The sequence below is a fragment of the Apaloderma vittatum genome, unplaced genomic scaffold, assembly GCF_000703405.1.
Source record: "Apaloderma vittatum isolate BGI_N311 unplaced genomic scaffold, ASM70340v1 scaffold15774, whole genome shotgun sequence".
Taxonomy (NCBI): domain Eukaryota; kingdom Metazoa; phylum Chordata; class Aves; order Trogoniformes; family Trogonidae; genus Apaloderma; species Apaloderma vittatum.
The window spans coordinates 56,187-62,646 of record NW_009711088.1 but is presented as its reverse complement, the minus strand read 5'-3'; the positions used below and the strand labels follow the sequence as shown (position 1 = coordinate 62,646).

The 6,460-nt window shown below is 52.0% G+C and overlaps 1 protein-coding gene across 1 annotated transcript in view; it reads left to right on the top strand.

The window, feature by feature from the left end:
• Positions 1-6,460, top strand: part of LOC104272522 (astrotactin-2-like) — a gene marked incomplete at its 3' end in the record, with an annotated part of 65,896 nt that overhangs the window by 4,370 nt on the left and 55,066 nt on the right. The window lies entirely within an intron of this gene.

Here is a 6,460-nt window from a genome sequence, read left to right as displayed (position 1 = left end):
GGAGCAGCTCGTCCAGCTGCAGAAGTGCTTAGAGGGTGGTGTGGTGAGGGGGCTCAGGGAGGGGGGGCAGGAGAGATCAGTCTCACGCCTAGTGGGAAATGGACTCAACCCCCCGTTGTTTGTCTTTAAGGAGACAAATGGACATGGAGCCTGGATATTTAGAAGACCCCTAGGGCCTCGATTTAATTTGAAAATTGAGTAATCTCAGCATTTGCCTGCAGCCATGGCCTCCTCACAGCACACACGACCCAGCCCGCGGTGTGAAGCGGATGTGGGGCTTGCTGGGGGGCACGTCCCTGCTCTGCCAGCCCCATTAGCCCCAGCTGGGACCCTGGCAGGGCTCTCAGCAAGAGCTGCTTCACTGCCTATGCATGGACCAGGATGTGCCTGTGCTCACGGTGCCTGCAGAGCCCCGGCTGCGTCACTGGCCAGGACAGCAGCTCTGGAGCCTGGGGGAAAATTTCCCGTTGCTCCTTCCGACCCCTTGCCTGTGACCCTCCTCTTGCCAAACAGAGCACTCCAGCGCTGACCACTTCAGTGTCCCCAGGGTGGCCTTGGCCAGGGTGCTGAGAGTGAGGACCAGGGGAGCCGCAGGCAGCAAGCGTGCCCAGCCCGTGCTTGGGTCCCAGGGAAGTGCTGTGCTGGCCCCAGCGACCACCTGCGCCTGACCAGACAGGAGCTGGGTTGTCACAGACCAGAAGACAAGCAAGGGCAGAGATCTGTTCCACCCTCCATATTTCAAACTACTTTCATCTGGCTCTGATGATGATGGAGCACGTGTCCTTCCTCCTGGGTCCAGCTGATCTCTGTGCCCTTGCTGCTCACTTGCTCCAATGGCTGTATTTCAGCAGAAGCACAGTGTAGCTTGTTTTGATGTCTTCTGTTAGTGGTTCTTAGTTAGGTCTTGGAGTCAAGCTTGTCTCATGCTTGCAGTTGTAAGGACCAGTGTGATGGAGCCGTGCCCTGGCTGTGTACCTGGAGCCCTTCTCTATGTTAATACCAACCCTAAATGACTGGGATGGATGGTCAAATGGGGTGAAATGAGGTGAAATGCATCCATCGTATCTCCATCGCAGCCTGTCCATAGGGGCAGTGGGGTGCCCACCCTCACTTCTGTGGATTGGACTCACCATTGTGGGTCTCCAGCCTCTGGACATGGAGCTGGAGTGTCTGAGTGTATCACTAATGCTGTCATCCCTTCCTTTGGTGTTGATGTTGCCCTCAAAGGGCAGAGCAGATGAAGAAGAGTGCACCTGAGAAATCTAGTACGCCAAGAGCCCAGCTCTTATGTCCCGAGATCCCGTGCTCCCACAGCAGGAGATGGCCTCACCAGGCATCATCTGGGCTCTGCTGCTGGCTTTGAAGTCATGACTGTGCCTTGGAGAGGAGCCCCTGACTTCTTTGGGCAAATGTCTGTGTGACCATCCCAGTTCTGCTTGTAGGGAAGCAAATCTCCGTAAGTGGAGACCAGAGACATGCCTGGAGAATATTGGTCCTAGCCTTGAGCAGGACTAGGAGAAACATGGCCCAGAGGAGGAGGGATGGAGGAATTGAGGCAGAGGCTGTGCAAGGCAACTTTGGACTCATATCTCTGGGAAGAGCCTGGCTGTACCCCTTCAATCTCATTCAGGAGAGCAGATACCTGGACCTTTCCCATTGCCCTGTATCTCAGGGCTGGTTCTGATGTCCTCTGCCCAACTGGGCCTGTCAGGAGGAGGGTGAGGTTTTGCAGGGTGCTATGGGGACAGGGCGAGAGGCATCCCTGAAGCCATGGGCTCACGTTGGCCCTATGTAGCACCCGATGGCACAGCTGCTGGAGTGGCTTCCCCAGAGCAGCCCCTGAAGGCACAAAGAGCCGGTGCCAGGGATTTCTTTTTCCACTGCCAAAGCTGAAAGGGAGGCAGGGCAAATGGGGATGGTGTTTATATTGTTGAAGTAAGGTTTTGGGTTTTTTTTTGTTGTTGAAGTTTTGGTCTGGGGTGTGGGGTGGCTTTTTTGTTTGTTTTTGCTTTGTTTTAATATCTGCTGATTGGCTCTTGTCCTCCTTCTCGTGCACACGAGCATCCTGCTGCAGCCCCGGCCCACATCCGACTCGCGTTAGCAGGCGAAGAATAGCCTCATTGTAACCGCCCTGACCAGGCTATAATGGGGAGATTTGTAGCCGAGGTGTGAAAATGGAGCTGGCTCCCCGGGACAGGACTCTCGCTGCTTTTATTTCCCCTGCTGCCAGGTTTTCCAGTGTCCTCTGCTGCTCCCTCGGATCCCATAAATAACAGAAACCAGGATGCTGCCCACCCTGGGTCCCTTCCAGCACCCTGACCTTTCCAGCAAACCGCCGATGTGCCTTCCCAGGATGAAGTGCTGGTGATCCTGCTCCCCAGGGCCAGGCAGCCGGAGGCAGGGAGGGTGTGAGCAGCACAAGATGAGATCACCTGCCAACAGCAGTAGGGAAACTTCATCCTCCTCTGCTGTGAACCTGGAGCAGACTTTCAGATGCAAACTGCATGATCCTGGAAAGAGTCTCTGGCTTGGGAAATCCTTAGTTTTCCTCCTCCTTTTTCTTTTTATTTTTCCCTTGTCTGGATTAACAAGCGGCATTCATCTCCTGTGAACAACACTGAGCATTACTGTAAGGGCATGGAAATCTTTTCCTCTAGCCACCCTATCATTGTGATAGCGTCTCATTCAGACTGTGGAATCCCTGCTTGAGCCTGTATCCCATAGTCTTCTTTCCCTTGATGAAGAGTCAGCATTGCTATTGCTATCTACAGACTTCTTGGAGTACGGCAGTGTCCGGGACCTCCGGTCAGTGTCTCCGTTGTGACAGGCGCCATATGAGGTGGCATCACTGGGTGACTGGCTTTGCTGATAGGTGGCACAGGGCTGCACCTCGCCAAGCAGCCCTCTGCCTCATCTGGTGGCATCTGCCTGTTTCTGGGGACAGGTGGTGGTGGTGGTGTGCAGGCACCATCTCCATGCTGCAAACAGGAAGGGACAGAACATCCCTGTTGGCTGCTGTGTCCCTGGACAAGGGGCTCAGCCTGTCTGCTGGCATGACCCAGCCTGCTTCCACTCCTCTTCTTTTTACATTTAGAAGACAACCAAACAAGCAAAGACAAGGGAAACTAGTGCAAAACCTAAAAAAGTACCAAACTGCCAGCTTTCAGATTCATCACTGATATCTCCAGCATATCTCTGTCCAGCCTGCATGCCCATTTGTGATTCTTCTTTTATTTCTTTGTATTTCCTTTTGAATTTTTCCAGAAACTCAGTTGTGCATACCAACCACAAAGAAACCCAGACTAAAAGAAAAAATGAGCCAGATTTTCATGTCCCTGTCAGCCCTGAAGACTGGTTGTTCACAGATAAGCACCCAGCACATGCCTTTTCCAGTGCCGCATCTGGAAACACCAGCCCCTGTGGTGTGTGCTGAGTACTGCAAATGCTGATCTGAAAAGTTCCTTCATGTCCTATAATCTTCCTCTCTGGGGATGTCAACAGAAAACCCACGGTCAGAAATAACTTAATGCTTCTCCCTCCATCAGCCAGGTCTAACAGAGGACAAAGGAAATGTTCTTCTATATTCTGTTGCAGAGCGTCTAAGCTATAAAATGGGGCCAAATGGCCTCCCCCTGAGCACAAATAACAACAGGAGAAAGATCCATATGCAATCGAGTGTAGGATAAATGTGCTTAGCTGATCATTCGTTTCCCTAATATTTTTTTTATGAATAGGCTTAACTTATGGTAAGATGGGACTTTATGGTCCTGTAAGTCTTGCTTGTGTCAAAACAAATGAACTAGCCATCCTATGGGGGAACTATCAATCCAATATATGTGTGTGTATGGGTGTGGGGAGTCAGACCTATTATACCTTTAAGAGCAAATTAGATGCTGTTGCTATGATTCATAATGCTATATATCTAATGGCATGACTCGTCATCTAGAAAATAAACGTTTCGAGCCAGTTTCTCATCTCATAAATTTCCCCTCTGGCACTGAAGGACATAAACTAAATGGGCTGACTCACAGGGAAACAATACAATTTGGATACTTTTAAATGAAAGATAAAATTGCCTTAGGGCAGAGAGGGACGTCGAGGTCCCAAGGAGGGGTTGGCAAGCGTGGGATGGTGAGTCGGGGGCCATTCTGCGGTCCCCAGCAGGCAGGGCTGCTCCTGCGAAGCCCTTCACACTTGCAGAGCCTGTTGAGTTTTCCCAGCTCGGTGGCTTGGTGTGACTGCCATGGCAAAGCATCTGATGTGGAGATGGTGATATTGGAGGTGGTCTTGTTGTACGTGCCGTCTCCTGGGAGGAAGGAGAGCGTTTGCTGCTCATTTCTGAGCAGGGCAGAAGGGACGGACAGGAGATGTGGAGGTGCCCACTCCAAGGCAGGAGGGGAAAGTGGCCCTCAGCCACCACAGAGAAGGAAGGTCCTTGTGCGTTCCCACCTGCAGCTCTCCCAAGGGCTGCAGCTGCACACAGAGATGAGTCTCGATGCCTTCGTTGCATCTGTTGTCCATTGCTCTTGGTCTTCCTGTGCTGTTGGGCTCCTGGTCTGGGTGGCAGCTGCTGTTCCCTAGGTTTGTATGAGCAGTCCCAGTACCTTGTCAGAAAGGCAAGGAGAGGTTTTCACGTGGTTGCCAGCCATGGAGGAGCATGAGCCTGCAGCGTGCCTTCGGAGCTGGGCTGGATAAAGATGTCACCTTTGCAGGGGAAGGTATCTTCAACTGCTGATCTCTGACAGGGCCTGAAAGCAGCCTCTGCCACTGCAGGCAGAGCCTGGAGCAGGCTGGGTTGGTGAGGGAAGGAAGGGTGACTGTGTGCAAACTAGATATAGCAAAAGCTGTACCTGGCTTCAGGGCTGGGAGGACCACAGAGTCCTCAAAACTCACTGAGACCCTCGGTTTGTCCTGAAGTTTCTGCGTGTCTCCTCGAAGCAGGCTGGTGTCCCCATGGAGAGTGTAGAGCCTCCTAAAGTAATGGTGAGCATCTTCACACAAAGAGCTTCATCCGTTCTTTCTACATGATCTTACCTGTTTCTCCCCCTCAGTTTGCTCTTGCCATTTGCCCAGCCTTCGACACATGCTGCCCAGCACTGACGGGAAAATCCTGGAAACCACAGGCTCAAAATCCCTCTGGAAAGCGAGGGAAGGTGCAGCCCAGCCCTGACATCAGCCGGGCGCTGGAGATGGGAGGGAGGCAGCAGCTGGCACCGGGGGCTCGTCCTGCTCCGAATAACGCGGTTAGTGTGTGTAGGTGCGCTCGCCTTAATGAACGCAATTGAAGGACACATCAAGGAGCTAACCTTGTTTGTGTGAAGGCTGACACAAGGCAGATGACGGCTGGGTACCTGCAGGATCTAATTAAAATTGTGCGAGGCTGGGCAGGCAGAGCAGAGGGGATTGCTCATCCAGCCTTGCGCTTACCCACGGAAAAAAGAAAACGGAAGGAAGGAATGGACTATTGGATTGGGCTAAAGGGCGGGTGGGATTTCTTCCCTGGATTCAGGATGTGCAAGGGAGGAGCTGGGTCAGGGGCTAGGGACAGGGTGACAGCACAGCAGTGCCGTGGGTGGGACACTGAAGCTCTTTCAGGGATCACTCAACATCTGTCTTGGCCCACAGCGCCTGCCTGTGCACACATTCACCCACAGCATCCCTATTTATCTTGCTTCCTAGGGAGAGCACACACTTGCCATCCATCTACATGCATAATTTTCTGTTTCTCTCCTGCAAATTTTCTGTTTCCTGCACAGAGCCGCTGCTCTCTACAGAAGTCTATCTGCACCCATTTATCCATGTGTCAGATAAACTCCTCTCTGTCTTCCCTGCTTTCCAATTACTTCGTGATGCCCTTTCCAGCCCAGAGCTTCAATTACATTCTAAAGAACAAAGTAAAATAACATCATACTTTCTCTCTTTCACATGTTTTTTCCTTCTTTTTTTTCATTTTTTTCCCCCCACTTTGTAAATGCCTGGAAGTAAAAAATGTTTCAGATGCAAGAGCCTCAAGGCGCCTCGTTAAAGGTGCTCGGGGGTGTTTGGGGAGAGTGACAAAACCCCGGACAATGGGAACCCTGACGTCAGGCTCTATTTATACCTCTGCTTTTCAGAAACCTCCCCGGGATGGCGCTTTTCCTAGAGTTTTCTACTAAATGCCACAGCCGCTGGAGCCATCTCTCTCCTCCTCAAAGGGCACGTTTTTATCTTAAGGCGTAACCTGGCAGCGCGGGCGATATCGCCGGGGCCAGGCATCCGCAGGCGGCTTGGTGTGGAGGAGGACCCATGAAGGCGTTTCAACCCCAAAATGCACCTTTTAAAAGGTCAAAAGCATTACAAAGAGGTTTGCTTTAGCGGAGGAAGTTTTGGCGTTATGATTATTCTAGCAGGGTGTTGTGGCTTCACGGGGTTGGATGTTGGCTGTGTGTGTGTGCAAGGAGAGGCGCTGCCTTCCGAGCTG